The following is a 26,860-nucleotide window of genomic DNA, read 5'->3' on the forward strand; positions in this document are numbered from 1 at the left end:
CTAATGTCTATAAACTATCTAAAATTAGAAATTTTAGTTCTCTAAGAATAGTTCTTACTTTAAGCAGAAGATAGTGTCCCTAAAAATTCGAAAAAATATTTTGGGGCTGCCGAAAAAAATTGCTGTCCGTGAACTGGAGGGAAAATTGTTCATGGTATTTTGCTTTTCTAGTTGAAGGTCAAATTCAGGGAACGCCTTGTACGAGCTTGCTCAAAAGTCTCTATTTCTGCTCTGGTGAGAACATTATATCATTTAGACTCTCGAAAAAGTTGTCAACAGCTTCCTGGGAGAGTTCCACTAACTAGGAAATAGGTGTAACCATGCATTCGTGCGCATGATTGTCTCCATTGACTTTTTGATTAATATTGCTGACAGAAGGTCGTACCAGATCGATGCCGCTTTCATCTTGAACTTCACTACCCCTTAATCGTAGTGGTGAAGCTTCCACGAATGCCGTCATCAGGATTGGTAGCCTTTGAGGGCAGCACAAAGCATGAGCCTTTATTGGACTCAACAATGTTTCTGCATCCATTGGCGCATCCGATTGTAGCGTCAGACAGGTGTCTAACACGCATTCTTCTCCGCATAGCAGGCACTTTAATACAGGTAAAACACATCGCTGCCACATTGGTCGAAATGAAAGAAACCAAGTCATGTTCAGGTCTCTAAGCCGGGATAGTCCCAGGATTTTTGATATCCGGTCCCGGTATCCAATGGCTAGGATTGTTTCTTCCCTTGTCGCAGGTGTTTTGTCTGTGACATGGTTTGCCATAACGAAATATAAGCACTAAGAATAGGATTCCTGCAATTAGTCCCAAAATGAGGGGAAGTCCGCCAAAAATCGAATGGACGAAATTCGGAAAAATACCCAGTATGGCTTTGAATGGTGTTAATGCCATCGAAAATACTGTCTTAAATACTTTTGAGACTCCACTGGTATCAGAAATATTTAAGATTTCATTCAGGATTTCTGCGAAATGTATGGGGGAATTAGTTGATAACAATGAATGTATCTCTGCAGTCGTCCTTGCGACTAGGAGATCATACGTTTCTTTTGATGACGTGAGCCTTGTCGGCGTCTGAAGAAGCACTGTTTTCATTCCGCTTAAAGTATCTATTCGAATAGAAGTAATTTTCAAGTTGGGCCATGCCCTTGCCTCCCTGTCTGGAAAGGAGCTGGGGAACAATAAGCGTCCACAGCACTTGACCTTCGCAGTCGTAGTTACGAGATAAGGAGTCCCGGGCATAAGACTACAGCATCTGCGGTCCACAATTAGAACGTAACTCCCATTATAGAGTCTTTGAAAGAATGGTTCTATCTCTGTTGCAGGTGTGCCTAGCTGGTGACATGAAAGGTTATTTGAGTTCCCTTCACAGGCTCCATGCAAACTAATTCCATTACACAGAAGTGTACCGCTTAGTGACATCGCACAATTATTGCCACTAAGAAACGCTTTCTGTCCTTTATTACTGACACATGCATGTGAATAGGGCAAGTTCCATGTTGTTTTAATGTACCCTTTTCCCAATTTTTCGTACATGCCAGCCTGTATATATTTTTACAAAAAGGGGGTGGTGATGGACAGAGTATCTGAGTTAATCAGAACACTCCTACCCAGTCAACAGATCAGGGCTTGATCCATCACCGTTTTTTAGCTCACTGCACCATCCCAGTTCAGAACCTGGCTATATGCAAATTAGTCTGTCCCTGGCCCAGTGCATCATGGGAACAGGGCAGACCAAACTACCAAGCCAATTCTTCACTGGAAAGGAAACAAGCTTCCGGGGACCGGTTTCTGGCAGTACAGCCGTCTTCGGCCCGGCTTGCTTGAATCCTGATGGTGCAATGAGCAAGGGACTCATGTCTGAGCAAGACGGCTGTAATGCCAGAAACCGGTCCCCGGAAGCTTGTTTCCTTCCCAGTGTAAGAATTGGCTTTTGTAGTCTTGTCTGCCCTGTTCCCATGATGCACTGGGCCAGGGACAGACTAATTTGCATACAGCCAGGTTCTGAAACTGGGATGGTGCAATGAGCTAAAAAACGGTGTTGGATCTAGCCCTGATCTCTTGACTGGGTGAGAGTACTCTGCTTAATTCAGAGACTCTGTCCATCACCACCCCTTGTTGTAAATAATTTTGTCCACCCTAAGCGTGGAAGGGTATACTCAGATGTGAGTCCCTTGCTCATTGCACCATCAGGATTCAAGCAAGCCAGGCCGAAGACGGCTGTAATGCCAGAAACCGGTCCCCGGAAGCTTGTTTCCTTCCCAGTGTAAGAATTGGCTTTTGTAGTCTGGTCTGCCCTGTTCCCATGCATACAGCCAGGTTCTGAAACTGGGATGGTGCAATGAGCTAAAAAACGGTGTTGGTTCTAGCCCTGATCTCTTGACTGGGTGAGAGTACTCTGCTTAATTCAGAGACTCTGTCCATCACCACCCCTTGTTGTATATATTTTTGGCAGTATTGAAACCTGAAGGTTGATATTGGAATATTAATTATCCCATGTATTATCCATTCACTGACAGGTCGTTCTGACATTGTCACTGGAAATCTCTCGAGTTTCTCAATGCTCAGGATTGTATAATCAGCACCCTTTTGTGCCATACTGATTTGTCTATCAGTGAGGTTAAAGATATTGAATAGTGACGTTGTGTTGATTAAACGCCAAGGCACATAGCCTGAACGCAGATTTTGTAACGTCCAGCCAAGCTGTACAATAGAACGCAATTGGGACTGACCGTGTTGTAACAACAGTAAGTCTTGCGATATTATGTCGATTGCTGAAGACACAATGCTGTCCAGAGAAAAAATTCTGGAGGACAGAGTCATTAACCCATTGTCCACTACAGAAAGTGATTTTTCCAAATTAATACGGTCAATTTCCCGTATACTTTCTGCTGTCTCAATTTGAGTAACCTTCCAGGCCTCGTTGTATGCTGCGTATAAAGAGGCTGCTATGAAACGTTTTTGACGCTGTTTGCGCGGTCCCATAATGAAATCACGCAAGTCAGCACCATCAGTAAGTAAAGTTAGGTGTTGCTTAATTTCTGCCAGTGTGGAAGTTTGTAGCCACTGAAGGCATAATTTGCCCACACTGTAGGTGGTTATTATTCCTGGGTGTTGTCTTTGGGAATATCTAGGGTCTGGCCTGGTCATTTTGAACCCCTGTGTTTTGTTCAGGAATCTGTCTTGACAGTTATTAGTATCTGTGGGCCAGATCAACCACTGTTTCCAATCTGGATGTGTTCTGTTTTGGTTTAATACATAATTTACGTCTATCTCTTCATCTGTAGAGCTATTGCTGTTCATTGTTGGTTTTGGAATAGACGGTTTATTTAAGTCTTTGATTTTGGCTAAGCCAAGACAGGTAGTTTGTTGAACAGTGTCATTTAAAAATATAATTTGTTCTGGGATCATGCAGGCTCTAAACAAAGATTCTATACCCTGTACTTGCCATTCTTTTGTACCCCAAACACTCTTTACTTCAACATTTTTGTCCCAATAATCAAAACCAAAAGTATTCATTTGTTCAAAGAATGAGTCTGAATATATCAATTTCGTGTTTGTTATCATGGTCTTTGTCCCTGTCTTATTTGACAATTTGAAATAAAATGTTTCAGCATTACTTCTGTTAAAACCTGAGAAGTATGAATATTTGTCGTAAACGGTTCTTGAGCTTCCTTTTGGAGGTGTTGCACGATGTTCCCATTGATTATAATTTAAAACATTTCTAGGTTGTGCAGATCTATGTAGAAAATGGTTACCATAGTGGTTATAACAGTACATACTATCATAATTTGTCAAACCCTGCAAATAATCATGTTTGGTAAATTTAGCAGACATCACTAAGTCAGACATCATATTATTTATACTTTCAAAGTCCCAATCATCAGCAAATGAGCTTGGTTTTACAAAGTCACTCAACGAGATCTTAATTTGGTGTGGATATTTCAGGATTTCAACCGGACCATAGATTTCGTAGTCAGTGTTGTCCCATGCTACCCCACCCGGTATAGGATTGGCTGTGAAGTTGACTGAAGAAAGTTCTCTTTTCTCGACGTGTGAAGATGTGTGTGGTTTGAGGATCAAGTTGATTTTCTGACTTGCTGTGTCCATTTTAGCATATTTTCCCTCAATGAAGCGTCCCAAAGTTAGTATCATGATGAGCCAAAGTATGAGGATAAATGCACCAAAACCCACCCAAAATTCAATCCATGGAGAAATCAAATATGTTTCTTTCAGTTGTTTCAAAAGTACTTTAATTTTATCTTTAAAGGTTTTTGTTGATGGCTGTGTTTTTGATTCACTGAGGTCTTCAGAGGAATCATCGAAGTTTATGAAGTAGCCGGATGCAGTTCTGTCAATTGTTCCAATTGCTTCAGGATTACTGTTTCTTGCATGGTCGTTTGTTACTTCATTATAGATTGGTGTGTCTCTGCTAAATGGTTTTATTTGGGTTTTCAGAGGTCTAAGTTCCATTGCAGTGTTGCATAGTCCTTGTTGTAGATCTGTAGGCGTTTCGAATGTGATCAGCCTCTTAGATTGAACCTCTGTGTTTGTAGCAAATCTTGGTGTTCTACTACTTATCGGGGAGTCCACTTGGCCTACTATTTGTTATCGGCCACATGATTGTGGTTTTACCAGGTCGATGGATACAACTCGGTTCTCCTTTTTACCAGCAAGCGGCGGTAGTACAACTGATCTTGTCCCGTTGACAGACAAGACAGGAACTGCTTTTCTGTAAGAAGGCCCAAATTCCTTCTTTACCGCGATCTTTTCTCTGACTAGATCCCCGACTTTTGGAATCCAGACAGGTCTTGCTGGGACAGGTGGTGGTTCTTCAGTGGTTGTTGGCTGCTGTTTCAACTTTATGTTGCTCAGGTCTTTTTTTGTTTTGTTTAAGTCCTGTAAAATAGCCAAACGATCTTTGATATCAAAGCTTTTTTCCTTCACCACTGAAGTCTGACTGTCAAGATCTAAGACTAACATCCTAGTTCCAAACAATAATTCGTACGGACTGAATCCCTTCAGAGAATTTCTTGGCAGGTTGTTTAGACTACGTTGGACACTTATTAGATGTTTGACCCACCCAGCTCCCGAACCTAATACCTTTGCTGTTATAGATTGCTTTATGCCTTGGTTTTTTCTTTACACCATCCCGTATCCCTCAGGAAGGAAGTGAGAAGAATCCCGCTGTGCTGTGCTCATTTGGCCATGTTTCCCCACAGGCTTGAGGGCTAAAGTGAAAACATTGGTCAAACGTAGCATGCTCCTAGCGTATATGCCATTTACACTCGCAAATCTTTGTATAACAGTCCCGACGTCAGCCGAGTGCTGGGGTCAACCTTATAAGTGGAAACTAGTCTTTGTTTGTTAATAGGACGCCTTATTCATACTGGTCTTATTGATTATTGCTTAGCCCTTCTTGAGTGAAACGCCATGGTATTACACCGTTTCTCTCGCCGCTGCGATCTCTGTTGCAGTCCGGGCATTTTTTTACAAAAATGTGATGCTGCAGGCTCATGCCTGGCCACCAGTACACTGATTGTAGTTCTTCCAGAGAATCTTTCAGTCTGAGATGACTAAGACCCTCGCCTATATGTGCGTCTACAATTAACAAAGTTCTCCTGTCCATGTTTGGAATTACTCTATCCCCCACTCCAGGGATTCGAGCAAAAGGGACGGAGTTTGCATCAATTATGTATGTATAATTGAGTGGATAGTTGATTGGTAGCGCTGAGCAGTCGCCTTTTGATGACGTTTTCACCGCCAGCACTGTTTCTCCGTCAATATACTTCACTGTACGCTTTTTTCTAGCTACGGAAGCCGATTTAGTTGCTACCGCTGTGGCTGTCTCAGCCAATGAATTCCCTGCAACGTGAACGCCATCACGCTGATGACTCAGTGAGTGTGTCACGTGAGTCTGTGGTAGTTCTTTTTGTAAAAGAGCTATTTGTTCCCAAAGCAGTTTCTGCTTTATTGTTGCATCTGTGTCATCTTTGTAACCGTTTTGAATCCATGTCTGCAAATCGTTGTTATATAATTTGACGCAGTAATATGAATCGGACACTATAAGTGTCGGGAATTCGCGATCCGCATTATCTAGCGCCATTTTCAATGCTATTATTTCAGTCTGTTGTTCTGAATTAGTTTCTACTGAGTGTGTTTTTGTTAATAGAGGTCTTAGTTTACCTCCGCGCCACACTTCTTTTGTAATCTCACATGTGGGGTTATATGCTTGTTCTCCCCAAACGGAGGGTTGAGCATGTCCGTCTGTATAGATTACACAAGCGTATTGTCGTAAGGGCAGAATGTCGATTGGCAGAGGGAATGTTCTTTCATAGTCTAGATTTTTTAGTTCCTCTAGTTCTGGATCAAAGTAGTAGTATACTTTGTCCGTTGTAATTGAATTCACCCATTGTATCCATTCCGGATTCAATGTTGTTGTCGGTAAATTACACGGTGTTGTTAATGCCTCAAAGGCTGATTCCGCTGTTCTGACTGTGATACGTCTACCGTCAGCTTGATCTTTTTCTCTAGCTATTGCGGTTTGAACTGCATGAACAATGTTTTCTTTAATGCTGAACTTCTTTTCAGCTTCTGTGTACAAGTGTGATTTGAATGCAATTGGTACCTTTTCTCCCTCATTAGAGGTCAGGTATGTGAATCCGCATCTTCCTGGGATGACTCGAATCACAAGATTGCGTGTGTTATCACGTGTTTCTAATTTTGTTTTAATTAACATGTCTGTTTGTAAGGATCTCAGAATTTCTGTGTGTATCTGAGTCCAATTGGTTCTTTTAAAATCTGGTTTTATTAGATCATAAAGGGGTTTGACCCTTTCTGCGTAATTTGCAATGTATGTTCTTCCGAAATTTAGGAAGCCTAGAATTGACTGTAGGTGTTTTAGTGTTATAGGTGCTTGAAGTACGGCACATTTCTCTAGGAAATTGTCAGCCAGGCTTTTGCCTTCACTTGATAATTCATATCCTAAGAACAGGACTGTCAGATGGGCAATTCTGGATTTTTTAAAGTTGAATTTGTAACCCTCTGCTGCGAACCCCAGTATTATGGTGTTCACTCTCTTCAAGTGAGTCTCCAAGTCGTCATCTCTTAAGTATATGTCGTCGACATACGATAATGCTTCGTCATCATATGTTTGTAGTAATTCTGTTACTCTCGCTGAGAATACCCCTGGGCTATTCTTGTACCCCTGGGCTAACCGACAGAATTGTTTTTGAGTGCCATTTATTGAGAACGCAGACAAATATCTGCTCTCTGGTGCTATGTTTTGACAAAAGAATCCATTAGAGATGTCTAATGTTGTTTTGTATTTTTTGGGCACTATGTTATTCATTAGTGCAGCACTATGCGAGTTTTGCACTGCAAAAGTTTTGCAACATGAGTTAAGGTGTCGGTAATCCAAAACTAGACGATATGAATTGTCTGGTTTGGAGACCGGAAACAAAGGGTTGTTCATTTGTGAGGTGCAAGTTTCAATCACCCCCTGGTATTCTAGCTGATCTAGGATGTCTTTTACCTGTTTTTTAGCTTCTTGCTTAATTGGGTACTGTCTTTGTGCAGTAGGTTGTGATTTTAACTGGATTTTGTGAGGAGGAGAGTCCTCATCCCATCCTACGTGATTTTTATATAAAGCAGGAGCTAGAGCTACTGCCCACTTTCTGGCAAGTGTATATTTTTTATGAATTGGGATATGATTTGAGAAGGCAGGCATAATTATTTCTTCGCCATGAGGGCACTCCCTGACAAACTCTGGTGGCCAGTCTTTTTCAGCTAGAAGGATGTCATAGCCCTTGGAGAGATTATCCCAAAATAGTCCGCTTATTTTTCTAGTCTTATCCCCTTCTATACGTAAAGTTATTTCATATATTTTGTGAGGTTTGCTAACTCTGGTGTCTGCAGTTTCCACTTGAAGGTATTCATTCGTGTCCACTGTCTCCAGATGATTCATAAGGACTTTGCGAGCTATGCTCACTTCTGCTGCGCTGTCTAGCATTGTCTGGGCCCATTCTTTGTTTTTCAGTTGTGTCCTCAGTATTCTCGGCATTGTTAACTACTTTAATACTGGCTACCTTCTTTTTTGGAAATTGTAATTTCTTTTTTAGATGAGCAGGTTCCTTGTCTTTGGACTTGGCGTGCTCTTCTCTTTGTTCTGATCGTCCTCTTCTTTCCGATTTCTGTGAGGAAGTCTGAAAAGATTGAGAGGGACGTGTATCAATGTCTTGATATCTATCAGGCTTCTTTATATTATCCCTATTTCTAAGGTTATATCTTTTCCCAGAGGGGTCACTCTGGGGTGACCTGGGTCTTTGGTTTGGAGATTTTTCTCTTCGCCTAGGAGACCTTCCTCTGGACTGGAATTTCTTTTCTTTAGGATTGGATTGTTTGTTTCCATCCCAGCTCTTTTTTTGTGATGTTGAATTATTATTAAAAAATATTTTTTCAGGACTTTCAATCAGTTGTGGTTTTACTGGTATTCCACCTAAACTATCTCTACCTAGTTCCTCATAGGATTTTTCTATGATTCTGGCAATCTCAGCTGGTTGGTCTGCTATATCTGTCTCCTTTAACCTCTGGCGGATCGCCACGTTTGCTGCTTCTCCCTTTATGTTGGCTAATAATATAGCCGAGACCTGCTTGAAATCTTTTAGTAATTTCATACCAAGAGTTAAAGCGGGTTCTGGACCGTATTCGTCTTGAATTTGTTTTAGCACATCTGGTATTACCGAAATGGATGGAACACCGTGCGTTTTTGTGTAGATGGAAGCAAAGACTGTACCCCAAGTGTCACAGTCCTCCACGTGTGGTGCGATTCCCATTGGAAGACAGATAGTCAGAATCCTGTGTTTTTCTAACGGGGTGGTGTCTGGAAACACAGCCTCTATTTGGGTGATTTTTTGTGCTAACCAGAATGGTATTTGTTCCCGTTTAGCTGGTACTTTACCTAGGCAGGATTGTATGTTCTGTGGTGTAATTTTATTTGTGTTCCACTGGTGAGGGGTCAGCTGTGGAATTTTAATTGCTGGTTGAATTGTTGAAGTCCGCATCACATTTTGGACTAATTGTCTATGTATTTTTATTAATTGTTTTAGTTGTACTAAAAGATCTGCTGCAGGCATTCTTTCGAAGTCTGGATGCGGTGTGTATCCGGCTAGGACCGGCCACGTTGCTCCTGGTCTACCTAAAGGACCGAGCCTGGTGATGTGATTATTATGTTTTAGGGCGCCATTAAATAAGAGCAGGTGCTCTTGAAATTTAAGTGGTACTTCCACCTCCTCGAAAGGAGTGTACTCTTCAGGAGGTTCCTCTGTTTTGTAATAGTGGAAGTACTTTGTTACAGCATTTGCTGCTGGAAAATGTATCCATGAATAGTATACCTCTGTCTGCCGATATTCATGTGCCTCAATTACGAATATGACTGTGCCACCTCTAGGTGTATGTCCATTTTCTATAAGTTTTAAAGTTATAGATTTCCTTTTGATGACCGGGATGAGTATTATATCCTGGTCAGCTTCTTGTATAGCAGTATCAGCTGCTACTATTACAGCTGCTAATCTAACTGCCTCTCTTTCATCATCACTGTCTACCATTTTACCGACAGGAAGCTTATTTCTTTTGTTTGCAGATCAGGTTTCTTATGGAAACAAAGATTAGATGCACAATATTTTGGAACGGTGTATCCTTCAACGTTGACTATACCAAGTACCATACATAGGAGTTTCCTCCTGCGAGGTTTTGGCGGATATTACCTTTTACCCACTCCAGACGTCTTTGGAGTATTATGGGAAAAAAGGGGTCTGAGTGAGAAAGCACGACTGAGTTACTCTAAATGTCTTACGTTAGTTTTATCGCCCTTCCAAACGCGTTGGGTGCCATGTAGTGTAGTTCCTATTATCCCAATAGGCTCTGCGCATTGGAATAATACCTTCAATAGTATAGGCCTAGACCAGACGTTAACTAGGTCTACTACTGTCGATATTAGACTTAAAGTTTTGGGTTTGCCAGCTAGCTCAGAGTTCACTAGAAACTTTCTCGAATAGGCAAGGAGGAGTTGAACCTCCCTGGATAGACAAGAAGGGATTTAGTTTCTGACAACCATAGAACATGACAACTTTGCTCTCCCCTAATCAAGAGTGTATCTCTAGAGTCGTGAGAAAACAAAAGACAACTTATTTTACTCAGTCAGTACGTGCATTCTTAGTTTCACCAGATTGTAGAGAAAAGGAAGAGACGGGCGTGTTCAATAAAAGATGGTATTTATTGATCAGTCTCTTTTCTCATACAAGAGAAATGGATCGATATTATCACAATACTTATGGTTAAGTAAAGTGCATACAATAAAAGCAGAAGTATAAAATAATACTGTAAAAACATTTATATGGTTTCTAAGCCATATGCAGGTTTAAAATGAATAAAATAGATTACATACACGTATACATTTGACTAATCGTACTCAACTGGTGCTTCTAACTACGCCTACCCCGTGTACCTGACCTAAGCCTAATACGTGGGCGGGAATAGAAAGTTACAGTTTAAGTTAAGTTTGTTTTGCCAAGTGACTGACTAAAGAATTCTCTGCGAGGGGTTATTCAGTTCTGTACCTGGAATTTAGGATGAATGAGGGATGGTATCTCTCGTCTCTGGTCTCGATATTCCAGGCTGCCTGCGAGGGCTACCCGGAAGCGCCGGAGCTGGATTTCTCGGCAGGAGAAAAAGGCAGCTTCTCGTTCTCAGCGCATCAAGAAGGCGGGGCTGCGCCAGCGGGGTCTGCTCTGCTCTGGGCTTCGGCAAGTCTGGCTGCTCCGATCTCGTCACCACCGCGTGTGTTTGCATAGGGCAATATCGGTAATATTTATACCTTTCAGGTGCCGAGATTGACGTAAGGATGGACATAGATACGTCAATAAGGATGTCATACGACCAGGTCGTTAGCACATTCTTTTGCTGAAGTTCTCGGTGAAATCAAAACAATGGCCGCAGGGTTTTTCCCAGGTCTGTCATAGGTTTGATTTGTTTTGAGAACTCCGTATGCCTTATCAGGGGCTGGAGGAATATCGCTTGTCTAATTAGATGGCAAGCGTTATGACCTAATCAGATAACACGTTCCTGTGCCGTAGTGTGGCTTTATCAGATAACGGTTCCTGCATCATGGGGGTTTTCTGCCTCATGGGATGGCTGCTAGTTAACTTGTTAACCAGAATAGGGTCAGGAATAGGGGGATCGATCCAGAACCTATAGGAATACATCACACCTCCTGGTCACAGGAACTACACGAGGATTGCACGCAATAAAGTCATGGATGCAATTACCTCCATCAAGCATCAAAGCTACTTTTTGATGGTAGATATGGGGAGAAACATCATGTTCACAAGGCCCACTGCCCTTTGGGCGGCCCCCATTGCCATTTTTTACTATGCATGCCTTCAACCTTGTTACTTTCCCAACAGTTGGACTTAAGTGTGTCCACTATCGAAAGAGCACTCCTTTCATCGCAATGCATGTAATATAGCCGAGGGCGCCCGATGAAGAGACAGTTAACTAAATTCTTACCACCAGGATGGGAGAGGTCCAACCTATTACCGCCTATCCAGGACGGTACTTCCCTGCCTTGCACTCCGGGAGAATCGGTGAAACGGAGGCTTGCACATTTGCCTACCTCCTGCTGGTCTTTGTTATCTGCCCCCAGGATTTGCCCACTCTACCTATAGAATAAGACACCGAGGCCCTTCCTGTTAGGCCATAGGAGCTAATCGTCACCCACTTAGTGCGCCATACGAAGCAAGCCCCCTATTCAGCTGCAACATCTAATACCGGAAGAAATCTCTTGTAACATCAGGCTCTACGCTCTTGTGCTCCTCGACGCTCATGGGGCCTTTACCTTGCCACTGCTGCTGCCTTGTACCACTTGCTTCGTTGCTGGTTCCGTGAGCCCATTCCTCCTCTGCTGCTAGCTAGGCTCCTTCCCGCGTCTCTTGACTTCGAGCCCTCCGCCTTTCATCTGGCTAGGGGTGCGTAGTCCTCTGTCTCCTGGTACCTCTCATGGGAGTTGGGTCCTCCTCCTCTTCGCTCAGCGCTGTTCCCTGGGTCACAACGGTGCTTCGTCCGGCAACCCGGTAGACATGGTGGATACTTTTTTGCAGAGCCGCAGCATGGCCAGACTAGAAATTTCTTGGAGCCGCTCATCCAGCTCCCCAATGTAAAATGGGCCTGGAGCATTGTGTCAGAATGAGTCCTGCCCTGCATATATATCCATGAAGATGCCACTGTTTTGTGCAATACCTCTACTGTACTCACCAACCAGGCCCACAAATTCCGTTCGGCAGTGGATTGCGGAATTTTCGCCAATTCCCCATTCTGTGCGGGAAGCAGAATTGCTGAAATTTAGCAAATTCCATTAGCCGAACAGAATTTACCTCCTACAGCTAGTTAATTTATGTTAATTATTTTATATTTGTTTTGTGTAATTGTTAAATTTTTGTGTTTGTTGTTTTTACTTTTAAAGGGGTAAAGGTTGGGTATTAAATACATTTTAATTATTTAATTATTAGTTGTTAATAGTAATAGTTTTTAATTTAAAAATAAGTTTTAACTGTGTTTTATTATTTTATAGTTTAATTTAGGTGTGTGGTGGATATTATAGTGTTACAGCATGTGTAGTCAATTAATGTTTTTTTCTATTAATAGTATTTTTTTAATGATTATTAATTATGTTAATTATGGAAATAAATATAATTACAACTGTTGAAGTGTGTTGTTATTGGTGTGGTGTTATAGGATACAAAATAAAATAAATACATTTATGTTTTTTTGTTTGTAAATATATTCTAGTTTAAAAGAATCATTTTTATACGTGTAATTATTATTTTCATAATATTTTATAGGTGTTTGTTATATGTAATTAATATTATAATGTGTTCTTTTTATATGTTTATTATATTTTCTTTTTGAAATATTGTTTATTTATTTGTATGAATTGTTCACATTTTTTATATTTTTTTATTTGTTTGAGTGTGAATAGTAATTTTAGTTTCTTTGCTATCCAATATTTTCCCTGATGGTGCACTCACTGGAGTGGGAATAGTAGTTTGTACCTGTCCTGCTATTCAGCACTTTCCCTACTGTTGCATTCACTGGAGTGGAAATAGTAGTTTTTACCCCTCAGCTATCCAGTACTTTCCCTACTGTTGCACTCACTGGTGTGGGAATAATAATTTGTATCCCTCCGCTATCCAACATTTTCCATACTGTTGCACTCTCTTGAATAAGAATAAAAAAATTCCCTCTCCACTATCCAACACTTATCTTACTGTTGCATCAGTGGAGTGGGAATAGTAATTTTTACCCCTCCTCTATCAACCCTCTCTCTACTGTTGCATTTTGTGGAGTGGGAATAATAATTTGTGCCCCTCTGATATTCAACACTTTCCCTACTGTTGTATTCACTGGAGTGGGAATAGTAAATTTAACCCCTCCGCTATCCAATACTTTCCCTACTGCTGCACTCACTGGAGTGGGAATCGTAATTTTTACCCCTCCACTATTGAACGCTTTCTCTACTCTTGTATTTTTGGGAATGGGAATAGTAATTTTTGCCCCTCCGCTATCCAACACTTTCCTTACTTTTGTATTCAGTGGAGTGGGAATAGTAATTTTTACCCCACTGCTATCCAAAACTTTCTCTACTCATGCATTTTTTGGAGTGGGAATAGTAATTGTTGCCACTCCGCTATCCACCACTTTCCCTAATTTTTCATTAATTGGAGTGGAAATAGTAAATTTTACCCCTCCTATCCAACACTGAGATGGGTGGTTGCTGGATAACTAAGGGCCTGATTTAGATCTTGGCGGATCTAGTCAACATACTTCAAACCACAAACACCTAGGCAAATGAGCTACAATGCTGCTTACAAACATACCGGAAGCATTACAGAATAAACACTTGGTTAATTGAAAGACAGATTCTGCTGTCTGCACAAATGTAGGCGCAAAATTGGGAGTTTTCTAGAATAGAAATGTGTTGTAAAATTGTTGCAATCTGTGCTACATTGCATAATCTATGGTTCACTTGGAATAATTTCAACAACCATAGACTAAGACTATAAACATTAAGGGAAACTGAAACTATTGGGCTCTAAATGGGCCTGCCATGTAGGAGAACCAAGGTGAAAATATGTTATACAGTCCTGCAAGGGAAATATTTTCAAACTAAGGCCCTCATTCTGACGTTGGTTAGGCTGCAACAGACAGCTTGTTCGTTGCAGTCCGACCCACATCTGCTGCTGCGGTCCAACTGCCGCCTTATAAAGCATACGGTCGGAGGCAGCAGGTGTAGAGACTGTCCAATGCTTTCTGATGGGGTCAAGGAGCCCTTCAGAAAGTCCGAAGGGACCGTACTCCCTGCAATACAGGCGGTGCCTGCTCAGACACCACCTTAGGCATTACAATGTCTCTTTACGCCTGCCCTTTCCTGGTGGTTCACCATCCACAAAAAGGCAGGTGGAAAGTGATTTTGGTGCCCCTAGGAAAGCCTCCTTCCCCTCTGGTGCGCTGTTATGTTTTAAAAGTGTATATTTTCAATTGTAGCTTGTGCTGCAGCACAAGCCACAATTGAAAATATACACTTTGCGACCACAGAGAAGGGGGTCTCATTGTAATGATGGCAGCGGGACTGCCAATAACGATGTAGCGTCTGACTGACATCATTGTAATGACCCCTTAAGTGCCTGATTTAGATGTTCACAGACGGTTGAGAGATATCCCGTCCGCTGAATCAGAAATCAAATAGGATTTAATATAGCCTTATAGCCCGCCGTAGCGGGCTATACCGGCTATTAAAGGCCCACTGCAGCTTTAAAGGCCCGAGCCGAAGGCGAGCGACTTTAACAAAGCGGAGTGACTGAGAAACATTGGAATGATGGAGCTCCAGGCTTATACAAGCCATTATAAGCCCGGAGCACTCAACTGTTTTCAATGGAGCTCCCAACATTCCAATGTTCTAACGGGATTTATATTTCAGCGGATGGAATATCCATCACCGTTGTGATGGAGTAACACTTTCACCAACATCAAAATCAGGCCCGAGGTTCCAAATATTCCCAAATCACAAAAAAAAATTATTTACAACAGTCGAACAAGACAATTAACTTATCCAAAATTGGCAAAATATTCATGGTCACAGAAAGGAGTTTTTTAATCAAGCAAACAAAATAGCACAAAGATAACTGATAAGAAATATATAACGCAATAGTCTGTAACAGCAATACCGTTCATGAAAAATAGCTATAATCCCTAGTTTTGTTAAAATAGGTAATAATTAAACATAACAAAACATAAGGCAGTCAGTTTTGCATATATAGAAGTCAACGTTTCAATCAATCAATCAGTGTATTTATAAAATGCACTACTTACCCGTGCGGGTCTCAAGGCGCTGAGAGGAAGGGTGTGACGCTACTGCTCGAAGAGCCAGGTCTTGAGGAGTCTTCTGAAGGTGAGTAGGTCTTGGGTCTGCCGTAGATGGGTAGGGAGGGTGTTCCAGGTCTTCGCTGCGAGGAAGGAGAAGGATCTGCCGCTGGAGGTAGTTTGTTGGTTGCAAGGGACCGTGGCGAGGGCGAGGCTTGTGGAGCGGAGCTGGCGGGTGGGGGTGTAGAAGCTGATTCGGCTGTTGAGGTAGGCTGGTCCGGTGTTGTGGAGGGCTTTGTGTGCGTGGGTGAGTAGCTTGAAGGTGATCCTCTTTTCGACGGGGAGCCAGTGTAGGTCTCTCAGGTGAGGGGTGATGTGGTTGTGGCAAGGGACGTTGGGGGTCAGTCGGGCAGAGGTGTTTTGAATGCATTGCAGTCGTCGTAGGTGCTTGGCCGGGATGCCTGCGTAAAGTGCATTGCCCTAGTCCAGTCTGCTGCTGACGAGGGCCTGGGTCACAGTTTTTCTTGTTTCGGTGGGGACCCACTTGTAGATCCTGCAAAGCATGTGGATGGTGTTGTAGCAGGAGGAGGAGACGGCGTTGACCTGCTTGCACATGGAGAGGGAGGTGTCAAGGATGAATCCCAGGATGCATGCGTGGTCGGTGGGTTTCGGTGCTGTTCCCAGCGTGGTTGGCCACCAGGAGTCATCCCAGGCTGAGGGGGTGGTTCCGAGGATGAGGACCTCTGTCTTGTCCGAGTTCCGCTTCAGTCGGCTGCTCCTCATCCATTCGGTGACGGTCTTCATACCCTCGTGGAGGTTGGTTTTAACAGTGTACGGGTCTTTGGTGAGGGAGATGATCAGCTGCTTTTTGTCGGCGTAGGAGATGAAGTTGAGGTCATGCTGGCAGGCAACGTGTGCATAGTTGGGCTGAGGGATGATCCCTGGGGTACGCCGCAGATGATGTCGGCGGCTAACGAGCAGAAGGGGGAAGGTGGATGCTCTGGATTCTGCCGGAGAGGAAGGATGTGGTCCAGTCCAGGGCCTTCTCTTGGATTCCGGCTTCTTGGAGGCGAGTCTTTAGTGTGCGGTGGCATACCGTGTCGAAGGCGGCTGACAGGAGGATGAGGGCTGATGTTTCGCCGTTGTCAAGTTGGATCCTGATGTCGTCTGTGGCGGCGATGAGGGCTGCCTCAGTGCTGTGGTTTCTTCGAAATCCAGACTGGGATGGGTTTAGGATGTTGTTGTCCTTGAGGTAGCGGGCCAGTTGCATGTTGATGACTTTCTCGAAGACCTTCGCCGGGAACGGGAGCAGGGAGATGGGGCGGAAAATCTTGAGGTCCTTGGGGTCCGCCTTTGGTTTCTTGAGAAGGGCGTTGATCTCGGCGTGCTTCCAGCTTTCCGGGAATGTGGCTGTCTCGAGGGAGATGTTGATTACTTTCCGTAGTTGTGGTGCAATGGCTGAGTCTGCTTTGTTGAATATGTGGTGTGGGCAGGGGTCTGGCGTGAGCCTGAATGGATGGAGTTCATGATCTTGCGTGTTTCTTCATCGTTGACGTTGGTCCAGGAGGTCAGGCGGTTGGTGGACGTGACCAGGCCCATCATCAGGACAATGTATTGCAAGTATAAAATAACCATACATGGTTTACTTCCTTATACAATGTGACAGGTATAGGTGCTGTCGGAAACCAGGGAATGAATCTAATAACCAAATAAAAAATAATGCCAGATGACATATGAGAACGGATCCTCATATCCAGTCATCATAAAAACAACTTGGAAAAGAATATAGTCAACCCTAGGACCAAGTCCCAAATGCCAAACGTAATTACAAGGAGGAGTGTGAGGACCCATTCTAGGTAGATGAAATACATCAATCCGATTACTGAAAAATCCCTGAGTACAGGAGGCAAAAAACGTCTCAATCATATCCAAGAGTGAACAACCACTTCATCTCACGGTTCCTGTTTGCCATACTATAAACAATCCCACAGTGAATGTTTGAAAACAATTCAAAATGGGGGAACCATTGCCCCCTTTTGCAGACCCTGTGTGCCTACCTAGAGGTGTGACCAGGGAAATGAGTTGTGACCTACTCTGTGGTCACAGCTCACTGTGGTACCGACCCCCTGGACCCCGCGGACCCGTCGCCAACTCCATCACGGACATTATCTCCCCGCAGGCCATCGCATCCACCAACTACACCCTGCTGGGAGACCTCAACTTCCACCTCAACAATCAACTGGACCCCAACACCACATGCCTCCTGGACAACCTCCACAACATTGGACTCCGCCAGATCATGACCGAGCCCACGCACTCAGCAGGACACACCCTCGACCCCCTCTTCACTACAGGAAACTCCATCACCTTCAGCCACACCACCGAACTCCTATGGACCGACCATCGTTGCGTCCACTTCACCTTCAGAACACCCACCATCCACAGACACCAGCACCTGCTTCCACAAAGAAACTGGACCAAAATCACCAACGACCAGCTCACCTTCTCACTCAACAACTCCACCCCAACCATCGCGGAAAACGACGACCCCAACAACGCAGCCCGAACCCTGCATAGATGGATCTCGGACAGCACCAACACCATAGCCCCCCTCAACAATACCCGTGCCAAGAAAGCCAGATGGTTTACCACCGAACTTCGAGAATCCAGGCGCACATGCCGCCGCCTCGAAAAGGCCTGGAGAAACACCAAATCCACAGAAGCCCACAACAACTTCAGAGCCGCCACCAACGCCCACCATCAACTCATCAGAGAAACGAGGAAAAAAGCGATTGAAGACAGAATCTCCACCCACGCACACAACAGCAAGGAGTTCGCCCAACCCACCAGCTAGTCTACCGACATCCCTCCCTCACAAGACCTCTGCGACAAACTCAGCACCTTTTTTCACCACAAAATCAAGAGCATCTACGACAACTTCGACGAAGACAACCAACACACTGAACCCTCACCAACCACCCCCGACACCCGGAAACCAGCGATTGATGACTGGACAGCCCTCACCACCGAAGACACACTAAAGACAATGAAGTCAATCCACTCAGGGGCTCCCACGGACCCCTGCCCCCACCACATCTTCAACAGAGCCACCGACACCATCGCACCCATGCTCCGCCACACCATCAACCGCTCCCTGGCGACTGCCTCGTTCCCTGATGACTGGAAACACGCCGAGGTGAACCCCCTCCTAAAGAAACCCTCAGCGGACCCCACCGACCTCAAAAACTACAGACCCATCTCCCTGCTCCCGTTCCCAGCTAAAGTCATCGAGAAAGCCATCAACAGCCAACTCGCCACATTCATAGAAGAACACAACATCCTCGACTCCTCCCAATCCGGCTTCAGAAAAAACCACAGAACGGAAACCGCCCTGCTCGCCGCAACAGACGACATCCGCACCCTACTGGACAAAGGAGAAACAGTAGCCCTCATCCACCTCGACCTATCAGCGGCGTTTGACACAGTCTCCCACCGCACCCTAATACGCAGACTCTATGACGCAGGAATCCAGGACAAGGCCCTCGACTGGATCTGCTCCTTCCTCTCCGGCAGGACGCAGCGGGTCAGACTCCCCCCATTCCTCTCGGACCCCACACCTACCACCTGCGGAGTCCCCCAGGGCTCCTCCCTCAGCCCGACGCTCTTCAACATCTACATGGCTCCACTTGCCCCCATCGTCAGAACCTACGGACTCAACATCGTATCATACGCAGACGACACCCAGCTCATCCTTTCCCTATCCAACGAGCCCAACACCGCCAGATGCAACTTTCGAGAAGGCACGGAAGCCGTCGCCAAATGGATGAAAAGCAGCTGCCTACAACTAAACACCAACAAAACAGAAGTACTCATCATGGGCCCAAACCCCGACGCCTGGAGCGACACCTGGTGGCCCACCGCCCTCTGAAACCCGCCAACCCCCACAGACCACGCACGCAACCTGGGAATCATCCTGGACTCCGAGCTCAGAATGGACCGCCAGATCAACTCTGTCTCATCTTCCTGCTTCCACACCCTCCGCCTCCTTCGTAAGACCTTCAAATGGATCCCCCTCGAACACCGAAAGACAGTCACTCACGCCCTGGTCACCAGCAGACTCGACTACGGCAACGCACTCTACGCCGGAATAAACAAAAACCTCATCCGTAACACTACCACCCTTCTGGACAATCTCGCCAATCTCGGACTCAAACAACTTGTTAACACCCCCACACACTATGCAGGACACACACTCGACCCTATCTTCACTTCAAGCAAGCATATCTCCTTTACTCACACCACACCCCTCCACTGGACGGACCACATTTGCATCCACTTCATTTACAATAAGACCACGATCCACAACCACCCTCAACCAACTCTGCGAAGAAATTGGAACAAAATCACCATCCACCAGATCTCCACATCGCTTCTTCAAAAAACCCCTGCCGATTCAACGAACACTAACCAAGCCGCCATCAACCTCACACAATGGTTAACCCAAACCGCCGTCAAACTAGCACCCCTGAAAAAACATCAAATAAAGCAAGGAAGCAAGAACGCCCCCTGGTTCAACGATGACCTTAAGAAATCCAAGAAGCTCTGTCGTTCCCTTGAGAAAACTTGGAAAAAAGACCCAAACAATATCACCCAAGCCGCCTTCAAAAGCGCCACCCGCAAACACCACCAACTGATCCGGACAGCCAAAAAATCAGCACTCAAAGACCGACTAGACAACAACGCCCACAACAGCAAGGAACTTTTCAACATCATCAAAGAATTCACCAACCCCACCGCCAGCTCTAACGACATCACCCCCTCTCAAGCCCTCTGCGACTCCCTGGCCTCATTCTTCCATGACAAAATCGCCGACATTCATAACAGCTTTGACAACCAACCCGTAAACCAGTCCACCCCACTCACCTCCGAACCTGTACCTCCTCCGAATAACCTTTTCGACTGGAACCCGATCACCACAGAAGACACCATTCGCCTGATGAACTCCATCCACTCTGGATCCCCTACAGACCCATGCCCCCATCACATCTTCAACAAAGCAGACTCCATTATCGCACCCCATCTCCGAGACGTCATCAAATGCTCCCTCAACTCCGCCACATTCCCAGAAAGCTGGAAACACGCCGAACTCAGCGCCCTTCTGAAGAAACCCACAGCTGACCCCACCGAACTCAAAAACTACCGCCCCATCTCGCTCCTCCCATTCCCTGCCAAAGTCATTGAAAAAGCCATTAACAATCAGCTCGCCGCCTTCCTCGAAACCAACAAATCACTCGACTCCTCACAGTCTGGCTTCCGAGCCAAACACAGCACCGAGACCGCCCTCATCGCAGCAACAGACGACATTCAAACACTACTGGACAACGGAGACACAGTCGCCCTCATCCTCCTTAACCTCTCCGCAGCCTTCGACACAGTCTGCCATAGCACCCTGATACAATGCCTCAGAAACATCGGAATTGAAGGAAAAGCATTGGACTGGATCATCTCGTTCCTCGCTGGAAGAACTCAGAGAGTCCGCCTCCCCCCTTTTAAGTCAGAGGCCACCGAAGTCATCTGCGGCGTCCCACAAGGATCATCACTCAGCCCCACCCTCTTCAACGTCTACATGAGCCCCCTCGCAACCATCGCACGTCAACACAACCTCAACATCATCTCCTACACTGATGACACTCAGCTGATCCTATCACTCACAAAAGACCCAAAACCAACCTACATGAAGGGATGAAAGAAGTAGCCGAGTGGATGAAGCACAGCCGTCTGAAACTGAACTCGGACAAAACGGAAGTCCTCATCTTAGGTTCATCCCCTACCGCCTGGGACGACTCTTGGTGGCCAACGGCCCTAGGAAAAGCCCCCATACCGACGGACCATGCACGGAACCTGGGCATCATCCTGGACTCCTCACTCTCGATGACCAGACAAGTCAACGCCGTCTCATCATCATGCTTCAACATCCTACGCATGCTCAAAAAAACATTTCGCTGGATCCCCACTGAAACAAGAAAAACGGTCACCCACGCACTGGTTACAAGCCGTCTGGACTACGGAAACACCCTTTACGCCGGTTCCACCACAAAACTGCAGAAAAACTCCAACGCATCCAAAATGCTTCAGCCAGACTCATACTAGACATCCCCCGCACAGACCACATTTCCGTTCACCTGAAAGACCTTCACTGGCTCCCCGTCAACAATAGAATAACATTCCGTCTCCTCACCCACGCACACAAAGCCCTATACGAAATTGGACCTGATTGTCTCAACACGCGCCTTTCCTTTTACACCCCCACCCGCCAGCTGCGTTCGTCCAACCAAGCCCTCGCCGCTGTTCCGCGCATCCACAAAACCACCATGGGGGGAAGATCCTTCTCCTACTTAACGGCCAAAACCTGGAATTCCCTTCCCATCCACCTCCGTCTTACTCAAAACCACCTAGCCTTCAGAAAACAGCTTAAAACCTGGATATTCGATAAGTAAACCTCCCCCCCCTTCCTCAAGCGCCTTGAGACCCTCTGGGTATGTAGTGCGCTATATAAATTCTGACTTGACTTGACTTGATCCGCAAGCTACAGAACATCCAGAACGCCACCGCAAGACTGGTCCTCAACCTGACAAAACACTGCCACATCTCCCAGCACCTGCGCACACTCCACTGGCTCCCCGTCGAGGCGAGAATCACCTTTAAGATGCTCACCCACGCACACAAGGCCCTCCACGGCACCGGACCAGCATACCTGAACAGCCGACTCAAATTCCACGCACCCCAAAGGACCCTACGATCAGCCCAGCTCTCCTACGCCGTGGTCCCCCGCACCAGAAAGACCAGATCAGGAGGCCGCTCCTTCTCCTTCCTCGCTGCCGAAGCATGGAACGCCCTTCCGCTTCACCTCAGACAGACAACATCGCTCCCCATCTTCGCAAGCAACCTCAAAACCTGGCTCTTCAACAGACCGCCTCCTTGATGGAATGGAACCTACACCCCCCCACCCCCCCACCCCTAGCGCCTTGAGACCCTTACGGGTGAGTAGTCGCGCTTTAACAAACCCCTGATTGATTGATTGATTGATTGGTCATTCAAAACCGATTCTGGGGTTAGCTTCCTTCCCACTGGGTTTGGTGTAGGCTTAGGCGAAATAAAAAGTATACGGGTGTAATTTGCATAATTTCTGGGATTTAGAGTTTTGGTTATTACGCATAATACTCCAAATGGCACCATTATGCCACACTGCATGAGTATGCGCCACTAACTGTAAAGATTGTTTACTGCAAACACATTGGAACAAGATAGTATGACCAGCTACCATTTGCAGTGCTTTTTGTTTTAGTGCAAAAGGTGCCCTTGCATCGGAAATTGATGTCAGGAAGCATTTTACACTAAAATATGATGCTATATTGTGGATTTACATGTTGCATAATTATGCATATTTATGCCTAATTTTCTAGAATTTCAAGTCATTTCTCAAATTTAAATTACACAGAGTTTGGACAGAGCTAGTTTGGAGCCAACATGTTTTTGGAAACAGACATTTGTCTTCTACAGGTCTCACCATTTCCTTACTTGTGAAATTCCAGGCCCTTTATACATTAGTGCTGCTCCTGCGCCCACACTAACTGGTCTTCCTGCAGTGGGAAAAAAACACCTCCCCCAAGCTTAGGCCATTGTGTCAGCTCTGAGTGCAGTTTTCACACCTCATTAAGGTCAAGCACAGGCTGGGCAGATGGTGGAGAGCAAATTAGCTTCTAGGAGTGTCAAGCTTTCCAAAAATTACTTTTCCTGAATATTTATTTCAAATCCGACTTCACCACTAATTACACTTTTAATAAAATAGTTTTTTATGACTATTTTAGCTGTTTCTTGTCACATGTTACCGTTATGGTTCATAAGCTTTATTCTGCCATTTACTAGGGTCCAGATATGGCCCTGCCAGCAAAAATTGTGTAAATATCACAAAAGTTCCCTTTTTATATATCAGGCACCGACACCTTTTGCATGGCAAGGTATACTTATTGGTGACTTATTTGCTACAATGGGAGGCTTGAAGCCATATTCGTCTTTGTCACATTAACAGATGGCATAATAAGTGTTGCAGTATACAGGTGAAATATAGCTATCTGTTCCTTGGTTGAAGGTTCCACATGCTATTGCCTTACATGAGATATAAATATTCCAATCAGGGATTAGACAACGGTTACTTATTTTTAGTGGTCAGAGCACATACATTGGGTGCTAGGCGGCAAAACCCCAGTGTGCAGAGTCTTAAAGCCAGCAAAGTCCAACAAGAAAAGTGGGAGTGTCCATGTAAATGAACAGGTTGTGTTGAAGAAGATGAACATTGTGAACATATAATTTGGGTTTGGAAAACGTTTTTTATACGTTTAAAAAATAATTAAACATATGTTCTTTTTAGTTCTTTTGCCGTCCAGTAGCTGGTCTTTCTGGGACAGCTGTATGGCACATCCTTGTCTCTGACTTCTTGTCTGCCTTAAAGTGGCTGATTCTTCCAAAGAAGTACTGCTCACATTCATCCTTCATCACTTTTTTTCTGCATCCTTGTACCCTATTTACTTCATTAGCAGTTTGTATTTCCTCTAAGCTGTTTGTAATTTGAACTAGGCTTTTTGCTACATCACCACTGTACCTGCATATTGGCAGTTCTTCGACACATAGTTGCAGCAGCTGTAGGCAACCTATGAACAGAACACCCAAATGTTTGGAGGTCAGTGTTCATGTGTGTCTGCAGATGCCTGAGTGCTACAGAATCATCAGATATTTGTGTACACTTATGCTTTACACCATTGTAAATTTGTGGAAACCATATCCAATGGCTGCATTTCTTTGTTTGGAACCCTTTCACTCAATTCTGAGGCAGCCATGTGTTTCTTTCTTTGAATTCTCTGCAATTATTGTTCCAATGTATAGAATTGAGCTGGAGTAGGTAATCCTTCCCTGACTTCACTATCTCTGGACCTTACTGTAGCCCTTAAAAACATTCTTTCTCTTTCAAATAATGGAAAGGACGCCATAGGAGGATTTATGGAAACTGAAGATCAAGAGATAGTTGGTGGTGGTTCTGTTACAACATGTATGGTGCTATAGTAGCCGGGTTATAAAACTGCAATAATTGGTGTTGCAGTCGCTATTGTTTCTACTTCTGTATGATAGGAGGATCCACCAACTTCTTTTGTTGCTGTTGAGGTTGTCTGAGTAAGTTGAGCTGTCAGAGTTAAGAATGTATTATGCGTAATTTTTTTGTAACTCTGTATGCAGTGAATATACCATTCTATAAGAGGCCACTTATAGTATGTGTTACCTTTGGATAAGTGACACCTGTTACATTGTGTGGTCTCTAGTTGGCATAGGTAGGTACCTGTGACAAACAGGGACCCTTGCGTCTAGTCAGGGTAAGGGGCTACACTCCTAAAATAACCCCTGCTCACCCCCTTGGTAGCTTTGCATGAGCAGTCAGGCTTATCTCAGAGACAGTGTGTAAAGCATTTGTGAACACATACATTAATACAGTGACAACACTACGAATGGACACCACACAGGTTGTATTATAAAAATAAGCATTTTCATATAGACTTAACACAAGACCAAAAGACAAGAATCCACAATACTGTACTCAAAAATAGTCTCTAAAAGGTTATAAAATAGCTCAGTTCGCTCAAGTTGTAAATGCGAGACTTTACTCTCAATGTACCTTAAAGGCGTAACGCAAGGAAAACAAAAGGGTCGCAGGGTAGTTGAGGCATCGGTTCCTTACACGCAGGGGAGTGGATGCGTTGGTTCCTTACTGCTACGCAGCAGAGTTGATGCTCGCTTCCTTACTCTGTGATACTCTTCGATGCGCTTCTCCGGTGATGCGACGATGTCCTCTGTGGCAGCCTCCCGCTTCTCCGGCGATGCGCCGCGCTTCGGCGATGCGATGATGACAGCGGCGGCTCTCTTCCTCGGCGATGCGATGACAGCGGCTGTGGTGGCGACACGCTTCTCGTTGTTGGTCGCGCTCCCAGCGACATGCAGTCTCTTAGAAGGCCCAGCACAACAGCAGGCACTTCAATTACCAGCAAGGGAATACAGTGGGGAGCTGGTTGTGAAGTCTTGTATCCCTGAGACTTCAGGCAGGAGGCAAGCTCTAGTTCAAGCCCTTGGAGATTCTTCTTCAAGTTGGTAGAAAGCACACTCAGTCCTTTTCTCCTCTGTTTGGCAATGAAGCAACCACTGCAGGCCAACCCCCAAACACACCGCACATGGGTAGTCTCCTCCTTCAGCTTCCTGGTTCTTCTCCTCAGGAAAGGTTTGTCTTGATTCCCAGAAGTGATCTAAAGTTCTTGGGTCTGGGTCAGAATATTTCTACTACTTTTCTCTTTGTTCTCCAAACCATTTCTTGTCAGTCCTGGAGCACTTTGTTGACAAGACTCCTGCTTTCCTTTCAGTGTGTAGGCCACGGACAACAGACACACCACAGGAGGTGGAGCCAGCATTATGGAGGGAAGGGCCAGCCCAATTCAGGTCTCAGGTGCAACTCCTCCCTCCCATCTGCATGCAGATCTCTCTATTCAGCCCAGTGCTGACTCGCCCTGTCTCCTGGAATCCCGAAGCCCCTGTCAATTAAACTCCAGACAAGGAATACACAACCTAGCAGAGGCAGGCTTGGATAGCTAGGCAAGAAAATACCTACTTTCTAAAAGTGGCATTTTCAAACACAGAATGTTAAAACCAACTTCACTAAAATATGTATTTTATCATTCTGAGTTCAGGCCTACTAAACTCGAATTTCTACCTAGTTCCCTGAGTCAGTTGGTGTTATAAGATGTAATAATCTAACTGCCCATTCTGGCCTATGGGCAATAGGTAGCTTTGTAATAATAAAAAACAAAAATGGCTGTAATTCACTATTAGGACATGCCACACACATAAGGGCATGTCCTACCTTTTACCTGCAATGCACCCTGCCCTTGGGCCTACCTTAGGGGTGACTAATATGTATAAAAGGGAGGATTTAGGGACTGGCAAATGGGTGCACTTACCCAGTCAACATGGCAGTACCAGACTACACACAGGCTCTGCAATGGCAGACCTGAGACACACTTCACAAGCTGCTCCGTTGGGTGGCACAACCAGTGCTGCAAGCCCACCAGCAGCATTGGATTTACCAGCCCTGGGCACATGCAGTGCACTGTACTAGAGTCTGACAATTAAACCTATCCAGCCAATCCTGGAGTCACTAATCCATACATCAATTTACCATAGGGAGCTTTTGCACTGTTTCACTAAACAGCAGTGGCACAGTTCCCAAAAGCATCTAAAACCAGCAAAAACATAAGAGCAACAGCAAAAAGTGGAAGGCAGACCCACGCCAATTGTGCCAGGTCTAACACCCTTATTATATTTTTTATGCAAATGTATTATTGGTAGAG

The sequence above is a fragment of the Lissotriton helveticus genome, chromosome 8 (assembly GCF_964261635.1).
Source record: "Lissotriton helveticus chromosome 8, aLisHel1.1, whole genome shotgun sequence".
Classification (NCBI taxonomy): Eukaryota; Metazoa; Chordata; class Amphibia; order Caudata; family Salamandridae; genus Lissotriton; species Lissotriton helveticus.